The sequence below is a fragment of the Heterodontus francisci genome, chromosome 50 (genome assembly GCF_036365525.1).
Source record: "Heterodontus francisci isolate sHetFra1 chromosome 50, sHetFra1.hap1, whole genome shotgun sequence".
Taxonomy (NCBI): Eukaryota; Metazoa; Chordata; class Chondrichthyes; order Heterodontiformes; family Heterodontidae; genus Heterodontus; species Heterodontus francisci.
The window spans coordinates 6,900,251-6,922,783 of record NC_090420.1 but is presented as its reverse complement, the minus strand read 5'-3'; the positions used below and the strand labels follow the sequence as shown (position 1 = coordinate 6,922,783).

The 22,533-nt window shown below is 46.1% G+C and overlaps 3 non-coding genes across 3 annotated transcripts; all 3 read left to right on the top strand.

Moving 5' to 3' along the window:
• Positions 1-259: 259 nt before the first annotated feature.
• trnal-uaa (transfer RNA leucine (anticodon UAA)) lies at positions 260-342 on the top strand. Its single transcript has one exon. It is a non-coding gene; the product is annotated as a tRNA-Leu (tRNA).
• A 3,737-nt stretch (positions 343-4,079) lies between these two features.
• On the top strand, positions 4,080-4,162 carry trnal-uag (transfer RNA leucine (anticodon UAG)). Its single transcript has one exon. It is a non-coding gene; the product is annotated as a tRNA-Leu (tRNA).
• A 17,396-nt stretch (positions 4,163-21,558) lies between these two features.
• Positions 21,559-21,649, top strand: trnak-uuu (transfer RNA lysine (anticodon UUU)). Its single transcript is given in 2 exon segments — positions 21,559-21,595; positions 21,614-21,649. It is a non-coding gene; the product is annotated as a tRNA-Lys (tRNA).
• The last annotated feature ends 884 nt before the right edge of the window (positions 21,650-22,533 follow it).

Here is a 22,533-nt window from a genome sequence, read left to right as displayed (position 1 = left end):
TGATATTGAGGCTTTGGAAAGGGTCCAGAGGAGAGACATTCGACGAATTCCCAGTATAAGACATCTTGGTTCTCAAGTTAGACTAAAAGAGTTGGGACCCTACACCTTAGAGAAACCTAGACTGAGGGGTGATCCGATTGAGGTTCATAAATAATGAAGGGTCCAAGTTAGCATGGGAGAGGAGTCAAAACTTTATATTGGAAAAGGCTAAATGGCACCCGGATCACATTAAATTTCATTTTCAGTGGGGGGTTAATGTACCAGGATGGCCGAGTGGTTAAGGTGTTGGACTTAAGATCCAATAGACATGTGTCTGCGTGGGTTCAAGCCCCACTCGTGGTATTTGTGCTTACGAAATGTTACTTTTTCTGTCCCTGACTTTTGCCTTGCACCATCATCTCTTCTGTCATTTAATCACTCTTGCCTTCCAACTGATCACAGTTTCCTATTATTTGATCTGCCCCAGCACCGTTCCTTGGCTCTGCGCTTGCTTATAAAACTGTTAAATCTTTAACTTAATCTCCTCTGTACCCTGACAATGACCTTCTCATCCTTCCTGGATTGTGGTTCCTCACAGGATCCGCTGCCTCTCCGACTCCCCTCCAGGTAACAGAGGCCCTGAGCCTTGGTCTCGCTTTATACGCTAGCTGGTAGTTGATTCCTTGCAGGTCTGCCACCGCTCAGGAGAAGCTCAAGACCCAGATCAAGCAAAGTATCAAGAGGAATGTGAACAATGGCTCCCTGGTGCAGAGCAAGGGACAGGGAGCCTCCGGCTCCTTCAAAATAAGCAAGAAGGAAAACCCAGGGAAAAGTGGGAAAGAAGGTGAACAAACCAGCAGACAAGAAATCTTCAGTGAAGAAACCAGCAGACAAGAGATCTTCAGTGAAGAAACCAGCAGACAAGAAATCCTTCGTTAGAAACCAGCAGACAAGAAAGTGACAACAAAGAAAGTAACAGCCAAGAAAACGAGCAGCAAGGCGGCGGCAACGCCAAATAAGGCGGTGAAGAAAGCAGCGCTTCAGAAAAAGTCTCCTGCGAAGAAGGTCAAAAAAGGCAAGAGTGCGGCGGGCAGAAAGGCACTGAAGAAAGTGCAGACATGGAAGAGAAAGGTCAAGCCGAAAGCAGCGAAGGCTCAGAAAGCAGGGTCTGGAAAGAAGTGAAAGAGCGCGAGAAACTTGTAAACATCTGAACACAAAGGCTCTTCTCAGAGCCACCCACATCTCTCAGGAAAGAGCTGATCCCCTGATCAAATGATCCCTGTCCCGGCCCCGCCTGCAGATGGAAATGATTTGGAGTAAATCCAGGATCCCTGGTGACTCCCCTCCACTCAGCCCTTTCCCCACTCTCTGTAATAAAACAGAGGGATATCCGGCCCTCACTCTAACTGGGGATGTGTTCGGTGCAGTCTCAGTTCACTAATTCAGGGGGAGAGTTTGTAAGACAGTAACACTGGCGGAGAAACCCCACCTCACAACTCAAACCCCAACACATGAGTTTCTCCAATTCAGCTGGAGTCGGGTGACAACAGGAGCTGGGATAGGCTGTGATCGGGAATGTTAGGAATGGATTTGTTCAGGGAGGAATGTACCTGGAATCTCCGAATATAATAGTTCCTTATTTCCCCAGATGACACATTCTGCAGTGAGAGTGAAAAGTCTCTTCACTGCTTCACATTTACTAATTGTTTGGTTCTAGATGAATAATGAGTCAGAGAGTAATGACAGGATCTGAAGCTTCTCTCACACCAGCCCTTGAATGACTCAGTGTGAAGTGTCCAATGTGTGAAGCTACTGCCAGGGTTTGTCAATCTGAACAGTTTCAGTTCAGTTCCTGGGGGCCTGGAATCCCCGCAGTTTGACTCTGTCTCTGATTGGTCACCCGCTTCTCAATCCAATTCTTAACCAATAGGAGAATCACATAAAAGTAAATAGAAGTTCTCATTGGCTTAGATTTTCCAATTGGAAAAAGCCCGGCAATTCCAGAGCAGGAAGGAATTGAAGTGATGGAAAATTTCAATTTTCAGGCAACAATTTTAAACCTCTCATTTTATGTTCTGTTTTACTGTATTTACCGTCATAAAATCCTGACGCGATTTTAGGAATCGTTTTCATTTGTCAATCTGTTAACTGGAAGCGGCAGGAGGAAGGTCAGGTTCAGCAATTTAAAACGGGACAAATATCAGCTTCCTCTCCGTAAAAGGAACACATTAGCGACTAACCGCTTCTCACAGGCTTCTCGGGGACTGACAGAAACGAGCGGTTTCTGATCTTTTCTCCTGAAAGAGTCGGATAATGCTGCAGGGAGCAATGAACTGCCCTTCACTTTCTGGCGGCTGATACACCCCTGACTTTAAACAGCTCAAACAGCGACTGATGCTTCTGCCGGAAAATGAGCAGATTCACCAGAATGATCCCGGTCCATCATGGCCAAAGACATCCAGCTGGCCCGCCGCATCCGCGGGGAACGCACCTAAAACCCAGCTTCAGTAACAGGTGTAACAAGGGCTCTTTTCAGAGCCACCAAATCAGCAAAGGAAAGAGCTGCCATCTCTGTTCATCATCAAACCCATTAGATTGAAGGGGCGGTCACATGGTTTCTGTTTTCTCACATCACTTTCCCGAAAGGCCTGTAGGACTGAGAGCTGATCTGGAATTTAGAAAGCAGCATTACCAGAGACTCATTGCTGTTCAGCACAATCTCAACCCCGCTCCTGGGATCCGTTAGCTGGCATTTGGGGAAAAGAAATGGATCCCAGTTTTATTTGGAAGGCATTAATGGAGCCGGGTCCGTTCACATGAGGGTTATTTACAAACATTACCCAATGAGTTCACTAATATTTGAATCCATTGGAGATCAGTACACAGGATATGTAAGGCAGCTCGGTCACTCTGACTGAAACCGCCAGTTCCCCGGGGCTGCAGACCCTGACACTGCGGGGAGAGAATCCCCAACTCTCTCCCGCCGAAGGGGGGAACAGACAGCTCCATGTCCGGAGAATAGGGAGGGCCGGTGGGAAGGCACATATTAAAGCGCTGCAAGGACTCAGCTCCTGTGTGTGCACAACTCTCACTGATTCCGTCCTCTGGGAACAGTGCGGTCTAAACAGATCAGGTTAGGAGAGAAACACACAGCCCGAGAATGGCCTCTTCCTTCCTGCATTTACTCTGTTCCGGGAGCAGATTCTCATTGAGCAGCGGTGCTCAGATCACCGGAGAGAAAAAAAAAACACAATTCAAACTGTCCAAATAAAAAACAAAGAATTAACCCGGACACTTCCATTATTAAATTAATTCATCAGCTCCGAACCAGTTCCCGTTAATGTACCGGGATGGTCTCGGGATTTATAAAATCGAAGGCAGCGGGATTTATTAAATTGTTGATTCTGACACCCTGTAGTTCAGTTCTTCACTTAACTGGAGGGGGAGATGTGTGAGCAGAGAAACAGAGCGAAATCCAGAGAGGGGACTGAAAACACACCTGGACAGATGTGAAACAGGTCAATCCACTGTTACAATAACTCCATCACTGACTCCCTCCTGACAGTAACCAGTCCTTTCACAGAGACTGTGGGTGGCTCTGAAAAGAGCCTTTGGTTTATGAGATGACATTTTGGCCGCTTTACTTTTTCTGGGAGCTCTGAGCGCTGGTTTTCTTGGGCAGCAGCACGGCCTGGATATTAGGCAGCACCCCGGCCTGAGCGATAGTCACTCCTCCCAGCAGCTTGTTGAGCTCCTCGTCGTTGCGGACGGCCAGCTACAGGTGTCTGGGGATGATGCGGTTCTTCTTGTTGTCCCGGGCCGCGTTACTGGCCAGCTCGAGGATTTTTGCGGTCAGATACTCGAGCACAGCAGCCAGAAAGACCGGGGCTCCAGCACCCACACGCTCAGCTTAGCTGCCCTTTCTCAGGAGCCTGTGAACACGGCCCACCGGGAACTGCAGTCCAGCGCGGGAGGAGCGAGACTTGACCTTGGCCCGAGCTTTCCCGCCGGTCTTTCCTCTTCCAGACATTTCCACAATCTCACAAATACTTTCACAAAGAATGAATAATTTCCTTAGCATTGATGTTACGTCGCAAGTAGTCAGGATGGCCGAGCGGTCTAAGGCGCTGCGTTTAGGTCGCAGTCTCGATTAGAGGCGTGGGTTGAAATCCCACTTCTGACAAGTTGTGTTTTGACTGCACTGGAGGCGTTTGGGAGCAGCGGTGAAGGGCAAAGAGAGAAAGCAGAAAGGAACATGGACAAACAAAATAACAATGGACCCAAAGATGTTGCAACAAAACATTAGAGTAAGAGGCAACGAAGCAAACAGCAGGGCACATAAAAGATCAAAAATGTAACCTTTGTATTGGGGTGGAAGATGTTGCCAATATCCTTAATGAATACTTTACTGTTTTCCCGAATGAGAGGGTGATGCAGATATTGTTATGAAGGAGGAGGAGTGTGAAGTATTGGACGTGATAACTTAACGAGAGAGGAAGTCTTAATGGGATGAGCATCCTTGAATGTGGATAAATCACCAGGACCAGATGAAATGTACCCCAGGCTGTTGAAAGAAGCCAGGGAAGAAATAGTGGAAGGTCTGACCATCATTTTCCAATCCCTCACTGGATACAGGTGTGGTGCCAGAGGATTGGAGGTCTTGTAACGTTGCAATAAAAGCAAAATACGAGGCAGATCAAGCATGGCTGATCCTTTCGAGTAGAGAAACACGGCTGAATTCCCTGAACCAGTGCTACAGCTTTCAGAATAGAAGGAGCCGATACAAACCTGATGGGTTCCACTTAAACAAAAGAGCTGGAGGTGTTGACGGTCAGAACAGATAAAATGTGGAGGAGTGTTTGAAGCAGATGCTGTGTGGTTACTGTAGTTGTACTATGGAGTTATTTCAAGGAGGTGATTCTGAATGTAATGGATCAACGTGGACACGTCCAAGGCAAAGGTTCTAAGCTTCCCTGTGGTCCAGCCTGGTTGAATGGAACTGAAGCAAACAAATCATCCAGAAGAGGAAAATATATGTAAGGCCATGAAAGCACAGAATTCAGATGGATGCAATACCAGATGGTATGGCAAGAGTGTAAAACAGCAACAGACTGGTGAATAAAACTTTCCCATTGAATGAGACAAGAGAAAAGAAGGGTAATAATAGTGTCAGGTGAGTTGAGACACTATTCACATTCCACCTTGATCTGAATAGGACTGTTGAAGGGAGTGATTGAGAAGAATAGAGGAGAAATGAAAAGAAAGGAGAAATAAACAAAAGGTCTTTTGATTTTAGAATGCTTGTTTTTGGAAATGACAGACTGTAAAGTGTGTGTGTCAGAACATATAGAGCGAAGTTGGGTATGACAAGATCACAGGAAAGTTGTGCCCTGAGACAAGGTGTGTGTTGACAGGAAAGCTGCTTTCTTTTGCACAATATGTATTTTATTCATATAATTTGTGCAATTACATTGCAAAGCAGTTCAAATTTAATATTACATAAGGTACAATACAGATCAGTTTCCTTCAATAATGTACATGATGTATCTCACAATCCCTGCCTGCACAGGTTATATTTACAGTATTTACATTACACATCAAACGTTCTCTGGTGCAAACAGCCCGAGGGGTTTTACACGGGTTCCAGCCCCTCACTGTACTATGGCCTACTCGGGCCTTAGACTGCAGCCTTTCCCCATTGGGTCTCCATGGTGGCTTCCCCAAGCTTTAATGCCGTCCCACAGCACATAGTCTTGGACGTTGCAATGTGCCAGTCTGCAACATTCGGTCATGGACAGGTCTTTGCACTGGAATACCTGTCCCACGGCCGGGCTCGTTCTCAATAGAGATCATTTCAAATGAACATTTCCTAACTCCGTGCTTTCTCTCTCACAATAAAGAGAACAGGATGTCTGGCAGATTCAGTGTGAGACGGTAACACTGCCGGGTAAAGGCCGCTTTCCAACTCCAATCTTCACACAGGAGATTCCCCAAACAGCTGCAATAAGGTGTTTGTAAACTACTGGAAGCGGATGTGTGTGGAAATGGTGATATTACTGAGGAGGTTTGTTCGTATAGAATGGACTGTGTTTAGGTCGGAATATTACTGAGTGTTAATTGTAGCGGGACCATATTTAAAAGCTCCGGCTTTCTGGAAAGCCTTGACTATGAAGGCCGAGTCTGGAAGGGTTGGTGTGGAGAGTTGGGTTTCGGTTCTACTGTTAATAAAGGGTTTGCAATTAGCAGCCCAGAGGAAACTGGAGGTGGAGCTGAAAGATGAGGGGCCGTTCTCTCTCTGTCTGTCACTCTGGGTGTCTCCTCCATCTAGCTCTCTGTTTAATCTTCACTCTTGTCTCCTCCCCTCCCTGCTCTCACTCTGCCTTTCTCAGCCAGGTCCGGGTGGCCTGTATAAAAAGGAGACTGACGGAATCAGTCTCTTTTATTGTGCACTGATTTGAGGCAAGAATCAACATGACAGGCAGTAAACAAGAGTATGCTCCAGGCTGGCAGCATGTTAGAATCCATGAGGAAAGGCATCATCACCCTCATCAACAAGCGGAAGGGGGAGAGGACAGAAATCAGAAATTGGTGGCTCAATTTCTGCTTCATGCTGACGACAAGATTCTGTCAAAAGTCATAGCCAGTCGATTCAAGTCTGCTCTGGAGTTGATGATTCACCCTGATCAGACCTATACTCTGCCAGGCAGGACAATCTCTGATAGTTTTGCGCTGCTCAGGGATATGATCACCTATGTACGGGACAGGAGGGTGGACACCTGCCTCATCAGCCTGGACCAGGAGAAGGCTTTTGACAGGATATCGCACACTTACATGATGGATGTGCATTCCAAAATGGGGTTTGGGGAGGGAATCTGCAATTGGATCAAACTAGTCTACACAAACATCTGTAGTGCAGTCTCAATCAATAGGTGGGAATCAGAATGTTTCCCGATCGAATCTGGAGTCAGACAGGGCTGTCCTCTCTCCCCTGTCTTGTTTGTTTGCAGTATTGAACCCTTTGCTGAGTCTATTAGGAAGAATGCGAGCATCAGAGGGGTGACAATCCCAGGCAGTGGAGGCACTCAGGTTAAAACCTCCCTGTACATGGATGACGTCGCCGTTTTATGCTCAGATCCACTGTCTGTGCGCAGACTGATGAGCATCTGCGACCAGCTCGAACTGGCCTTGGGAGCCAATGTTAAACACGGCAAGAGCGAGGCCATGTTCTTTGGAACTCAGCTGACCGATCCTTTGTCCCCTTCACCGTTAGGTCAGACTACCTGAAGGTGCTGGGGATATGGTTTGGAAGGGCTGGGACGTGCACCAAAACCTGGAAGGAGCGAGTAGCCAGGGTACAACATAAGCTGAGCATGTGGGAGCAGCGATCTCTCTCCATTATGGGTAAGAACCTGGTCATCAGGTGCGAGGTGCTCACATTGCTGTACGTGGCGCAGGTCTGGCCCATACCGCATTCCTGCGCTGTGGCGATCACCTGAGCCATTTTCCGCTTCATCTGGGGATCCAAAATGGTCCAAGTCCGGAGGGACACGATGTTCAAACCTCTGGATAAGGGCGGGAAAAATGTACCCAACGTCGCCCTCATCCTTATGGCTACCTTTGTGTGCGGCTGCATCAAGCTGTGTGTAGATCCCCAGTTTGCAAACTTCAAGTGTCACTACGTGCTGAGGTTCTATCTGTCCCCGGTGTTGCAAAGGATGGGCCTGGTCATATTGCCGCGGAATGCTCCATCCAGTTGGACTGTGCCGTACTGCCTATCCTTCATGGAAAAGTTTCTGTGGAAAAACACCTTTGACCACCAATCCATCAGGCAGTGGTCTGCACGGAATATCCTCAAGGCCCTACGGGAAAAGAAGATGGTGGATCCTGTCGGATGGTCCCCTGAGCAGAAGTCCAAAGTCATTTGGCAGAATGCCTCATCACCAGAACTTTCAAACAAGCACCAAAATGTAGCCTGGCTGATGATGAGAAGAGCACTCCCTGTCGGATCCTTCCTGCACACCCGAAGTCTCACCCCATCCACACGTGGCCCTCGAGGTGGCTGTGGTGGAAAAGAGACGTTGCCCACCTCTTTCTGGAATGTGTCTTTGCAAAGCAGGTGTGGAAGAGATGCAGTGGTTTTTGTCGAGGTTCATCCCAAGCAGCTCTGTAGCACAGGAGTCTGTGCTCTGTGGGCTGTTCCCAGGGACGCACACCAAGATAAAAATCAACTGTTGCTGGAGGACTATCAATTCGGTGAAAGATGCCCTTTGGTCTGCCCGAAACTTGCTGGTCTTCCAGTGCAAAGAGTTGTCCACGACCGAATGTTGCAGACTGACACATTCCAAGGTCCAGGACTACGTGCTGAGGGACGCACTAAAACTTGGGGCAGCCGCAGCAAAGGCTCAATGTGGAAAGACCACTGTGTAAGGTCCCCTCACCAAACTGAACTGAGGGGCTGGATCCATGGGAAACCACTCGAACTGTAGCCAGAAAATATTTGTTTGCTGTAAAATGTACATGGCATGATAATGAAATGGAAGGGTTGTGAGGCAACTCACTCCTGTATTGAAGGAAACTGATCTCCTTTGCACTCTTTGTATTGTTTGACTTGGTGCTTTTTGGAACTGTTTTGTACTGTATTTTTTTGTAACAGATTTTTATGAATAAAGTATATTTTGGAAATGAATAAAAGAAAGTCTGGCAGAGGTAAAGGAGGGAAAGGACTGGGCAAAGATGGAGCAAAGCGGCACCGCAAAGTGCTTCCTGATAATATCCAGGGCATCACCAAACCAGCAATCCGCCGCCTGGCTCGCCGTGGCGGGGTCAAGCGGATCTCGGGTTTAATCTATGAGGAGACTCGCGGGGTGTTGAAGGTTTTCCTGGAGAATGTGATCAGGGATGCGGTCACCTGCACTGAACACGCCAAGCGCAAGACGGTCACTGCCATGGATGTGGTGTACGCACTGAAACGGCAGGGCCGCACTCTCTACGAATTCAGCGGCTGAACAACTCGACCCTTTCCAGCAAACACAACAAAGGCTCTTCTAAGAGCCACCCACCGCCTCACCGAGAGAGCAGTGACCTGGAAACGGGAGCTGGGATAGGCTGTTTAGAACTGTCTGGAATAAATCTGTGCTGTGTTCGAGATACAAAACTAGAATCCCCAAATTTGACATTTCATTTGCAGCAAGGATGTGCAGTGGATTTGATTTTCTAAACGGGCTGTGTAAACAGTGCCTGAGGCTCTGCACTTAGTTATTTCCCCAGTCGACACATGCCCTCAGTGAAAAGCCACATCACTCCTCCAGAATCACTCATTGTTTTCATAGAATTTCAAAATGATTTCGCTGCAATGAGGGAATCCGGGAGTTTTGCAGCAGCCGTTGAATCGGTCAATGGAACCAGACCCACTTGTGATGTTATTTCCCCCGAGATGGTGTTTCCTGCACTCAAACTGACAGGGTTTGTGAAACTGATCAGTTTCAGCTCAATCATTCAGGGACCTGGAATTCCCGCAGTTTGAGCCCGCGCTATCCAGAGCCCACTTCTGATTGGTCACCCTCTTCCCATTCGCATGTCTTAACCAATTGCCGAGCCTCGAATTAGAAAATACAGCAAATCATTGGCTTAAATTGTCGTCCTGGCAGAAAGGTTGAATTCCAAAAAGCCGCCAATTTCAGTGTTGGGCAGAATCGAATTACTCAACGAATGTCAATAACGAAATTGGCAGCACATTTTATACTTTCCCCGATTTTCCTTTCCATCGATTGGGGTGCTAATTCACTAGGGTGCGTTTGCTAATACTAACTGTAATCCTCAGATCCATTTAACATTTCAGTAATCCTATTAAATACAAAATGAATTTTATGATTGAATGTCCATTGGAAGATAGTGAATTAGCACCCCGATCGATGGAAAGGAAATCGGGCAGAGGATAAAATGTGCTGCCAATTCGTTATTGTGATTTGTTTATATAACTGACCAGGTCTGACTTCACCCGAACGCAGCTACTAGCTCCCACCTCACTGACCGCTCTCCCCCCTCTGCAACTCGCTTTCTCACCCTCCTCCCTACTGGCGAAATTCCGCACTCTGGCTGTTCGCTCTCCGCTCCCCCAGAGAGTGGGGTGGTGCGAAGCGAGGAACAACTGGCCAGGGGAATGGGGGGGCGGTGGGGGAGCAGCGAGCTCTGGAGCGCGCGGCTGAGGGGGGAATCGTCGAGGCCTGGAGTGAGTGGCCGAGGGGGGAGAGCTACAGCTTCAAAATCTCCCATTCAGCCACTTCCTCCAGCCAAGTGGTGGGGGGATGGGGTGGCTAGATACCCAATGACGCTTTATCACGCATGCACGAAGGTGGATTTGTTGCGGAAATGTGATGACGTTGGCGCTGCAAAATGACATCATCCCGTGCAGGCGCCACTCAATCCTGGCAAGATGTCAAAAATCACTGTGATTTTTTGGTCTTTTCAGTGCACTCCTCTTTCTTGAGTTGCCTCTTACTCTAATGTATTGAAGAAACATCTTTGGGTCCATTTTCATTTTACTTGCCAATAATCTTCCATGCTCTCCCTGCACCACTGCTCCCAAATCCCTCCAGTTCAGTCAAAACGCAACTTAGCAGAAGTGGGATTTGAACACACGCCTCCAGAAAACACTACGACCAGAACACAGCCCTTTAGACCACTCGGCCATCCTAACTGCTGCATGCTGATGACAAAAGCTGAGAAATTATCCATTCTTTGTGAAAGTATTTGTGAGATTGTGGAAATGTCTGGAAGAGGAAAGACCGGCAGGAAAGCTCGGTCCAAGGCCAAGTCTCGCTCCTCCCGGGCTGGACTGCTGTTCCTGGTGGGCCGTGTTCACAGGCTCCTGAGAAAGGGCAATTAAGCTGAGCGTGTGGGTGCTGGAGCTCCGGTCTTCCTGGCTGCTGTGCTCGAGTATCTGACCGCTGAAATCCACGAGCTGGCCGGTAACGTGGCCCGGGACAACAAGAAGACCCGCATCATCCCCAGACACATGCAGCTGGCCGTCCGCAACAACGAGGAGCTCATCAAGCTGCTGGGAGACGTGACCATCGCTCAGGGCGGGGTGCTGCCTAATATCCAGGCCTTGCTGCTGCCCAAGAAAACCAGCGCTCAGAGCTCCCAGAAAAAGTAAAGCGGCCGAAATGACATCGAATAAACCAAAGGCTCTTTTCAGAGCCACCCACAGTCTCTGTGAAAGGGCTGGTTACTGTCAGGAGGGAGTCACTGATTGAGTTATTGTACCAGTGGATTGACCTGTTGCACATCAGTCCAGCTGTGTTTTTTAATTTGCTCTGTTTTTCTGCTCACACATCTCCCCCTCTAGTTAAGTGAAGAACTGAACTACAGGGTGTAGAATCAACAATTGCCAGGAGCGGGGGGTGAAATTGTGCTGAGCAGCAATGAGCCTCCAGTAATGCTGCTTTCTAAATTCCAGATCAGCTCTCAGTCCAACAGGCCTTTCGTATTTTAAATATCACAACAGAGCTGAGCGGGGGTGGGCGCAGCCTCAGCTGCACCGAGTCTCAGGGGCTCTCAGGACCCCAATCAGAGCCGCCAGGCCTGGCGGGCGTGCGGCAAGGACCCGGGGGAGGGAGGGTGCACCATTGAAGTGATGGTGCAGCACCTCCCCCATCCTCGCCGCCATTCCCGGTTTCTTCTCCCGTTTATCTCAACATTAAGAAGACGCTTTTGCTTTGGACTGCACTGGTTATAAAGTAAGACCCAACTTTGTCTCTGAAAGTGATGAATAGCAGCAACAACAGCAGAATCCAAACCCTGCAGTTACATCTGAACTTGCTGATGTTGCAGCAGATTGAATGACTGAGTGAATCCCTTCCCACACACATGGCAGGGGAACGGCCTCTCCCCAGATTGAGTGTGTTGTTGTTTCAGCAGATCATTACAGCTTTTAAAGCTCTTCTCACAGTCAGGACATTGAAAAGGTCTCTGATCAGTGTGAACAAGTTGATGTTCAGTGAGGTTGGATGACTGAGTGAACCCCTTCCCACACACGGAGCAGGTGAATGATCTCTCCCCAGTGTGAACTCACTGGTGTTTCAGCAGGTTGACTCTGGCTGGGTTCAGTTCTACACTCACTGGTTCCTCTCTCTCTCTTCCCCTGAAGGTGATGATTCTGACTGTATGTACGTGCTCTCTCCCCCTCTGATCCTCCCTGTCCATTGTAGTATCTCCCAGTTTTGGTGATGTGCTCTCCCTGACCTGTCTCCATTTCTCCTTCTTATGCAGACTTGCCCTGACTGTCACTATTTCATAGCATCATACAGCACAGAAGGAGGCCAATCGGTCTTTTCTGCCTGTGCTGAATCTGTGAAAAAAATGATGCAATTAGTCCAACCCCCTGCCCATTTCCCCATAGTCCTGGAGAAATTCACTTTGAAATATTTGTCCAGTTCCTTTATGAAAGTTATAATTGAATCTGTTTCCAGCACCCTGTCAGACAATTTATTCCAAAGCCGAATCAGTTTCTGGGTAAAAAGATCTCTCCTCACCTCCCCTTGACATTTTTGGCCAACAATCCCAGCTTCACCACCCTGTCCAGAGAACTGAAATCCCTCATCTCTGGTATCATTCTCGGAAATCTCCTCCGAACTGTCTCAAAAGCTTTGATGTCCATTCTGAAACCTGGTGCCCAGAACTGGACACATTACTGTAGCTGAGATCGAGCCAGCGACGCCCACATCCCACGAACGGATGAAAAAACGCTCCCTGCTAAATCCCCAATTCTTATCCATTAACAGACGCTCCTTGACCAATCCCCAAATCTTATTCATTTAGAGACGCTCCCTGCCCAATCCTCAATTCCTATCCATTTACAGACGCTCTCTGACCAGTTGACCTTGCTGGCGGGCAGTTTCGGGAAGCCTCACAGGGAAAAGCTTCACCGCCACCCGCAGGGACACAAACGGGATTGTTCCATCCTATTGTGGCCTTGACGCCCGGCTCCAGCTGTGTGCACCGGCTACGGGTGCGGTCTCCCTGCACTTTGTAAATATTCCGCTCGAGCTGCAGATGGAGCTCAGCCACTACCGCGCCTGCTCCTTATCAGAGACAAGGCAAATTCTGGAGCGCAGAGAATTCTGGGTACCACAACTGTCATTAATGCCAATCTCTGACATGATAATCAGGTTTTATTTCCTACATTTCATTTCCTGGTATGTTAGTGCGTGTTTACTTTTGTACCTGTCAGTGCCTGGGAGGAGAGAGTCAGCTTCACTTTGTAGCCATGAATTTCTGGTGTGAGAATGTGGGTTTTTACTCTGTATGTTTCAGTTTTTGGTGTGTGACTGTTTCTGCTATTGCTATGTGAGTTAACTTTGTGGAAAGAGATGCAGTGGTTTTTGTCGATGTTCATCCCAAGCAGCTCTGTAACACAGGAGTCTGTGCTCCACGAGCTATTCCCAGGGACGCACACCGAGACAAACATCAACTGCTGCTGGAGGACTATCAATTCGGTGAAAGACGCCCTTTGGTCTGCCCGAAACTTGCTGGTCTTCCAGCGAAAAGAGTTGTCCACCACCGAATGTTGCAGACTGGCACATTCCAAGGTCCAGGACTACGTGCTGAGGGACGCACTAAAGCTTGGGGCAGCCGCATCAAAGGCTCAATGGGGAAAGACCACAGTGTAAGGTCCCCCAACCAAGCTGAACTGAGAGGCTGGATCCATGGGAAATCCCTCGAACTGTATCGGAGAAATTTTGTGTGCTGTAAATGTAAAAATGTATATGGCATGACAATGAAATGGAAGGGTTGTGAGGCAACTCATGATTGTACAGAAGGTAGCTGATCACCTTTGCACTGTTTGTATTTTTTGACGTGATGCTGTTTTAAACTGTTTGGGAATGTAATTTTTACAGATTTTTATGAATAAAGTATATTTTGGAAATAAAAAAAAAGTGAGTTTCACCACATATCTTTCAACAACTTCTATGTGAACATCAGCTTTTGTCCAGATCTATCAGTTTCTGATATAGAGTCATAGAGTTATGCAGCACAGAAACAGGCCCTTCAGCCCATTGTGTCTGTGCTGGCCATCAAGCACCTAACTATTCTAATCCCATTTTCCAGTATTTGGCCCGTAGCCTTGTATGCTATAGCATTTCAAGTGCTCATCTAAATACTTCTTAAATGTTGTGAGGGTTCCGGCCTCTACCACCTCTTCAGGGAGTGCGTTCCAGATTCCAACCAGCATCTGGGTAAAACTTTTTTCCTCAAATCCTATCTAAACCTCCTGCCCCTTATCTTAAATCTATGCCGCCTGGTTGTTGACCCCTCCGCTAAGGTAAAATGTTTCTTCCTATCTAACCCATCAATGCCCCTCATAATTTTGTAAACCTCAATCTTATCTCCCCTCAGCCTTCTCTGCTCTAACGAAAACAACGCTAGCCTTTTCAGTCTCTCTTCATAGCTGAAATGCTCCAGCCCAGGCAACATCCTGGTGACTCTCTTCTGCACCCTCTCCAGTGCAATCACATCCTTCCTATAGTGTGGTGCCCAGAACAGTACACAGTACTCCAGCTAGCATTTTATACAGCTCCGTCATAACCTCCCTGCTCTTATATTCTCTGCCTCGGACGATCTATATTGGCCTGTAATCTGTGGCTTTCCTCCTCACAATTTACGACACCACCAATTTTTTTGTCATGTGTGAGAAAGGGTTTGATTCTATCCCTATCAGTATCCGTTACATGCATGTGTTTTTAATCTGCACCCCCTCTGTTTTATTCTCTGTACTTGTCAGCCTCTTGTAGGTGAGTCTGTGTTTTGCTCTTTATCTTTCAGTCTTCGAAGTATGAGCCTCGGTTTGTACCTAATTTTCTTTGTACCTTGCAGGATGGATATTGAAGAGAGGTTTTTACACATTAACTGCCAAATCCTGATAAGTGATTTTTGGGTTTCACACAGTATCTGTCAGTTTCATGTCTAGGACTGTTGGTTTTACTCTGTCCCTGGCATTTGCTGGTTTGTTAGTGTGGGGTTTACACTGTACCTGTCAGTTTCTCATATGTGAATGTTGGTTTCACTTTGTATAGAATCATAGATCACAGAATACTTACAGCACAAAAGGAGGGATTCAGCTCATCGTGCTTGTGCTGCCTCTCTGCACAAGCAACTCAGCTCATGCCACATCCTCATGTATTCCATGAAAACCTGAATTTTTTTCCCTTCAGATAATTATCATATATCTTTTTGAAAGCTATGGTTGAATCTTCCTCCGTCACACTCTCAGGCAGTACATATCAGATCTTAACCATTTGCTGCATAAAAAAGGTTTTTCCTCATGTTGCCTTTGTTTCTTTTCCCATTCACCTTAAATCGGTGCCCTCTGCTTACTCAGCCATGAGTAATATTTCCCATTGCTTTCTCAGCACTGATGGATTGTGAGGTGGGAGACAGCCAGAAGTCCCACTGAGCCGCACTGACTCCCAGCTGAAAAAGAAATGAGATGAAGTTCAATCTTTCACAGCGAGATGCAGCAGAGAGTTAGGAGTCCCGAATGAAACAGAGCGTTTCTCATACTGTTGTTGAATTTCATTTCAAACTCTCCTTGTACTCTCTGTTAATGAAGCCTAAAAAATGGAAAAACTAAATGGCGCTCAAACTCACAACCCTGAGATTAAAAGTCCCATGATCGACAGACTGAACTGAATATGTCACTTCTACTGTACCTCTGTTTGGATGGATGCAACTGTATGCTCCAATGCAAGGGCAGCTTTCAAATCCTCCCATTGGTCCACACGTCAGACTAAGTTCCATGTTGTAAACTCAAGCAAAGGAAATCTGCTCACTTCCAAAACTATCAGCAAATTGAAGCTGATTACGATCAACATCATCAGAGGTCAGAACTACCTGGTGAAAGAAGACACCCTGAAGAAGAATCCACAATTATTCAAAGGCATCGACAAAGTGAAAAACAAGAAAATCGATGAGTCAATCCAAGCTAAACAGAAACACTGAAGAATTCCATTCCACACCAGAACACAATTAGAGGCATTTTTTGTATTCAAAGCTGGGCATTAGTATTTAATAGTTGATATATAATTTTGAATATATTTGAATTTCTTTATTCATTTGGCACTGCTGAACATGAAGCAGTCTTAAATCATTTAATTTTTCTTTGTAAAATCTGACTTCCCAGATTAAAATATTAGATCAAGGGAGAAATTTCAAAGATTACTGGACCAGTAATCCAGAGGCCTGGACTCAAGATCCAGTGACAGCCAGGACATCAAGGCGGGAAACACTCCGCACTAGTCTGCAGTGAGCGATTCCATCGAAGGTAGAGCACAATCTCTTTAATATAAGAATGTATATTTTATAATAATTAATCACTCAAGACCTTCCTGGTCTCTGCATCTCAGCTGCTCTCTGGATAAACTTGCAGAAAGTATTTCAACCTGTAAAGCAGGAGTCTAGGGAATGTATAATGATATTTTCTCGCCTTCGGGCAATATTTTAATCAATACAGTGTGGGACAACCTGTCTGGGCACAACTCCATGACTTTCACTTTCGCTAGTGACCTAACAATCACCTACTTCTATGGTAACAATCTTCAGCTCAGCACCTCCGGTACGTTGCTCTAATCTTAATGTACATTTAAACAACCTTTCAAGTCCAGTTACAGTTTTTGTTGCCTTACATGCACAAGCTTAAAAAGTGAAAAACGGAAGCAAGTTTAACTGAACATTCTGGTGGTCAGTTCGGGCACGGGAAAAAAATGAAAGGACTCGGACCAGGTCGGATGTGGTGCTGTCAAGCTTGGGTCGGGTTTCATTTGCCGACCCGAGCAGGCCTTTATTTACTGTTGCAACCTTATATTCCCACTTGACAATCTGTATATTTTGTTCATTTCAATTTTGTCGACAAGCTCTTTGAATCCAGTTCCCCGGTCCTCAACCAGGCTCAGTTTGGAAATCGATTCCGCTTTCTGGAAGGCTGAAAGCAATCGATGACCTTAAACTAAAAATGGCAACAGAGAAGGGCTAGTCTGGGATTTGAACCCAGAACTTCTCACATATTAATCAGTTATATACCCAAAGCGACAATCACACCCCTAGACCAACGAGCCACCGGTAGCGTGGATTTTATTCGCTCCTATGGAATTTCACTGGCACCCACAGCCGATCATGCATTTTTTTCAGATCAAAACAATATCCTACAAAGCTGAAATAAAAACAGAAAGTGCTGGAAATACTCAGCACCTCTGACAGCATCTGTGGAGAGAGAAACAGAGTTAACCTTTCAGGGTTTTCACCTTTTGTTTGAGCCATCTTTTCAGACTGCTTCTGTCCATCCAATCTCACTTTTTTCTCTATCCACATTCTAAGGGTGGTGCAGTGGTGAGCACTGTAGCTTCACAACTTCAATGACCCCGATTCAGTTCTGTACACTGCCTGTGTGGAGTTTGCAAGTTGTTTATGTGGGCTTCCACAAGGTACTCTGGTTTCCTCCCACAACGAAAGACTTGTGGGTTGATAGATAAATTGACTGTTGTAAATTGGCCCCAGAGTAGGTGATAGGAGAAATGTGGGGATGTGGTAGGGAATTCTGGGTTAACATAGGATTAATATAAATGGGTGGTTGATGGTCAGTGCAGACTCAGTGGGCCAAAGGGCCTATATCAGTGCTGTATATCTCTATAACCATTCTCTAAGCAAATGCATTTTTCATGAATTCCTCATTTCTTTTATTAACGACAATTTTATATTTCCGGCCCTTGCTTCATACGATACCACAAGTGGAATCATGTTTCCATCAACCCGATCAAACCCCTTCACTATTTCCTCATATTGCAATGTTTCTTTCACCCTGACAGACTGTGGAGTTTCTGCTGCTTGATTGCAGTTCTTGCTTCCCGCCAGTAGATGTCACCTCACTCCAATATAGTGAAGTTTACAAATGTGAGAGAGACACAACAGGAAATAATTGTTCACATGATAGTGAATGTGCGGGATTTAGAAATACTAGGAGTGGAGACGAGTTATTATTGCATTTTGTCAAACCAAACATATGTTATAATGTTGTGTTAAATCTGTCACTCTGTTGTCTTGATTCTGAGAGTGACATAGACTCATCGAGTCATTGGGTCATTTGTGGTATAGAAGGAGGCCATTTGACACATCGAGTACAGGCCAGCTCTCCATGGAGCGATCCAGTCAGTCCCACTCGTCTGCTCGATCCCCCTAGCCCTGTAAATTTATTTCCTTCAAATGCCCATCGAAATTCCTTTTGTAACCAACGATTGTCTCCACTTCCTCCGCCCTCCGGGGCAGCGAGTTACAGATCATTACCAATCACTGTGTAAAAAAGTTCTTCCGCACATTCCCCCTGCATCTCTTGTCCAAAACCTTCAATCTGAATCCCCTAGTCCTTGTACCAATAGTTAATGGGAACAATATTTCCTTGCCAATTTATCTAAAACTGTCATAGCCTTCGACACCTCTATCAATTCTCCCCTCAATCTCCTTTTATACAGGCAGAAAAAACCCTGTTTTTCTAACCTAACCTTGAAACTAAAACCCTCCATACCTGGAACTATTCTGGTAAATCTCCTCTGCATCCTCTCAAGAATCCGCACATCTTTTCCAAAGATTGGTGAGCAGATCTGGATGCAACACTCCAATTGGGGCCTAACCAGAGTTCAGCATAACAACCTTGCTTTTGTACTCAATGTCTTTATTTATAAAGCCCAAGATCCCACATGCTTTGCTAACCACTCTCGCAATATGTCTTGCCAACTTCAAAGAATGATGGACATGTACTCCAGGTCCCTCTATTCCAGCACACTCTTCAGAACTGTAGCATTGAGTATATATTGCCTCTCCCTATTCCTTCTGCTAAAATGCATCACCTCACACTTGTCACTATTAAATTCCATCTGCCACCTGTCTGCCCATCCTACTAGCCGATAACTATCCTGTTTCAGGCAGTTCATATCATCCTCACTGTTTGCCACTCCTCCAAGTTTGGTGTCATCGGCATATTTTGAGATTCTACTCGATATTCCAAGATCCAAGTCATTAATCTGTAGCAAAAAAAAGAAATGGTTCTAGCACTGACCCTTGGGGAACACCACTGTCGACTATCCTCCGGTCTGACCAAGAACCATTTCATATGACTCGCTGTTTTCTGTCCTGTAACCAATTTCCTATCCAAATGGACACTGACCCTCCTAATCCATGAACCTCAATTTTGTTAACCACCCTTTTATGTGGTACTTTATAAAATGCTTTTGTAAAATCCATACAAACAACATCCACTGCATTCCCTTCATCAACATTCTCAGATAGTTCATCAACAAATGCAGTTAGATTCGTCAAGCATGAACTCCCATTTATAAATCCATGCCCACTCTCCTTAATTAACTCAAACCTCTCCAAATAACTTGATTTTTTCCCTGACCTGTTGGTCTTGTGCTTATAGCCAGCTCACCACAGAGCATGTATTTGGCAATGTGACTGTCATTCATTTGGCCCAGTCAACAGAGCCGCCTTTGACTCAAGAGGGCAAACATGCTGTGGATCCCTGCACGCTGGGATACTTCCTCATTCGGCACTCTGTCCTGCCAGGAGATGCCCAATATCCATCTAAGGCAGTGGAGGTGGAAGCTGTTCAGCTGCTTTTCTTGGCTTGTATAAGTTGTTGATGATTCTCTACTATAAAGGAGGGTGCTGAGAACACAAGCCTGTTACACGTGGAGCTTTGTATTTTCGGTCAGTTTGCTGTCGGTTCACACCCGTCTTCTCAACTTTGACATGACAGCTGCAGCATTGGCAATCCTGGTGCTGATTTCAGTATCAAGGGACAGATTGCTGGTGATTGTTGATCCAAGGTATGTGAAGCTGTTGACAACCTCCAAAGTGAGGTTGTCACCAATGTTGATGGAAAGTGGAGTCTCTACGTCCAAGTCTCTGCGTCCAAGTGGAGTCTTGCCAAGATGAACAGCTTGTCGTCAGCTCTGATATACAGGTGAACACCCCCATCTGAGTCACTGAAAGTGTACAATAGCAGCATGGAGAAGAATACACCAATTATAAAGGATGTGATAACTAGACAGTTAGAAAATAATGATATGATTGGGCAGAGTCAACATAGATTTATGAAAAGGAAAACAGGTTTGAAAAAACCCGTTGAGTTTTTTGAGGATGTTACCTGTAGAACAGATAAAGGAGAGCCAGTGGATGCTTTGGTAATGCCCCACACAGGAGTTTAGTAAACACAATTAGAGCACATAGGATTGGAGATAATATACTGGTGTGGATTGAGAATTGGTTAACTGAGCGAAAACAGAGAGCAGGAATAACGGGTCCTCCTCAGGATGGAGGCTGTTACTATTGGGCTACTGCAAGGATCAGTGTTGGAGCCATAGCTGTTAACAACCGAAATAAATGATTTGGATGTAGGGATTAAATGTAATATTTCCAGGTTTGCAGATGACACAAAGCTCGGTGAAGTGTGAGCTGTGAGAAGGATGCAGAGAGGCTTCCAGGGAACCTGGAGAGGCTAAGTGAATGGGAAAGAACATGGCAGATGGAATAAAATGTGAGTAAGAGTGAAGTTCTCCACTTTGGTGGAAGAAACAGAAACACAGAGTATTTCTTAAATGGTGAGAGGTTGGGAAGTGTTGATGTCCAAAGGGACCTGGGTGTCCTTGTTCATGAGACACTAAAAGCTCTTGTGCAGATGCAGCAATCAATTAGGAAGGCAAATGGTATGTTGGCCTTCACACGAGGGGTCATGAGTACAGGAGTAAAGATGTCTTGTTGCAATTGTATAGAGCCTTGGTGAAACCACGCTGGAGTATTGTGTATAGTTTGGTCTCCTCATCTAAGGAAGGATATACTTGCCATAGAGGGAGTGAAACACAGGGTCAATCCCTGGGATGGTGAGCCTGAAACTGGGCCTGTATTCCTTAAAGTTTCGAAGAATGAGAGGTGATTTCATTGAAACTGATAAAATTCTTACAGGGCCTGACAGTGTGGATGTAGATAGGATGTTTGCCCTGGTTGGTGAGTCTAAAATCAGGGGACCAAGTCTCAGAATAAGGAGTAGGCCATTTAAAACTGAGATAGGGTTGAATTTCTACACTCAGACGGTGGTGAATCATTGGAATTCTGTACCCCAGAGAGCTGTGGCAGCTCAAACATTGAGCATGTTCAAGACAGAAATTGTTAGAAATCTTGATACTCATGACATCAATGGATATGGGGATAGCACGGGAAAGGGGCGTTGAGGTAGATGATCAGCCATGATCGAATTGAATGGCTGAACAGGCTCGACGGGCTGAATGGCCTACTCCTATGTTCCTCTGTTCCGAAGAGAGTTGGCGCCAGCGTGCAGCCCTGCTTTACCCCACTGCTGATCTTGAAAGTGTCTGATGTAGCTCCATTGTAACTGATGGAACTGTGCATGTTCTCGTGGAAAGAAGAGATGATGCCCAAGAGTTCAGGAGGGCAGCCGAGTTTCCATCGCAGTTTGAAGAGTCCGTCTCTGCTGACAAGATCAAAGGCCTTGGTGATGTTCATCAAAATATGTGCGGCTCTGTGGCGCAATGGGTCGCGTGTTGGACTTTTAAATAATGATAAAGAAAGCATTCAAAGGTTGTGGGTTCAAATCTCACCAGAGTCAGATTTTGGACCAGAGACAGAAGAGCACGACGGAACAGAGCGTTCACAAGTGTGTCAAAAGCACCGACTCAGAGACAGAGCAAGAGAGAGAGGAGCACAGCTGGAGCGGAGCAGGGGTAAAACATTCAAGGAGTGACATCACAATGGAGAGTGAGAGCAGGGGAACAGAGAGCCGCTGGGGGAAGTTGACTGGATTTGGTTCTTGCTCCGGTGCAGTGGAAGGAGCTGTTTGGTGAGGATCTGTTAAACTGTGACATCACAGGCAAGCAGGTAGTTGAATGGTTTGGAAAAAGCTGCATGTTTGATGAGTATCTGGTAAGTGACTAAGGTCCATTTAAGTCCTAATGTTTAAAATAGTAAACAAACTTGTCGTAAGCTAAATACGCCCTTTGGTCTGCCCGAAACTTGCTGGTCTTCCAGCGCAAAGAGTTGTCCACCACCGAATGTTGCAGACTGGCACATTCCAAGGTCCAGGACTACGTGCTGAGGGACGCACTGAAGCTTGGGGCAGCCGCAGCAAAGGCTCAATGGGGAAAGACCACAGTGTAAGGTTCCCCAACCAAGCTGGACTGAGGGGCTGGATCAATGGGAAACCCCTCGAACTGTATCGTTAATATTCTCAATTGCTGTAAATGTAAAACTGTAATTGACATGACAATTGTGAAACAGAAGGGTTCGGAAGAAACTCATGACAGTATTGAAGGAATGTGATCTCCCTTGCAATGTTTGTATTTTTTGGCGCTGTTTGGAAACTGTTTGGCAATGTAATTTTTACAGATTTTTATGAATAAAGTAGATTTTGGAAATAAAAAAAAAAGTTTAGTTTCTGGAGGCCTCCAAGATCATCGTCCGGTCCAGAGTCCGCTCCATCGAGCAGGATGAGAC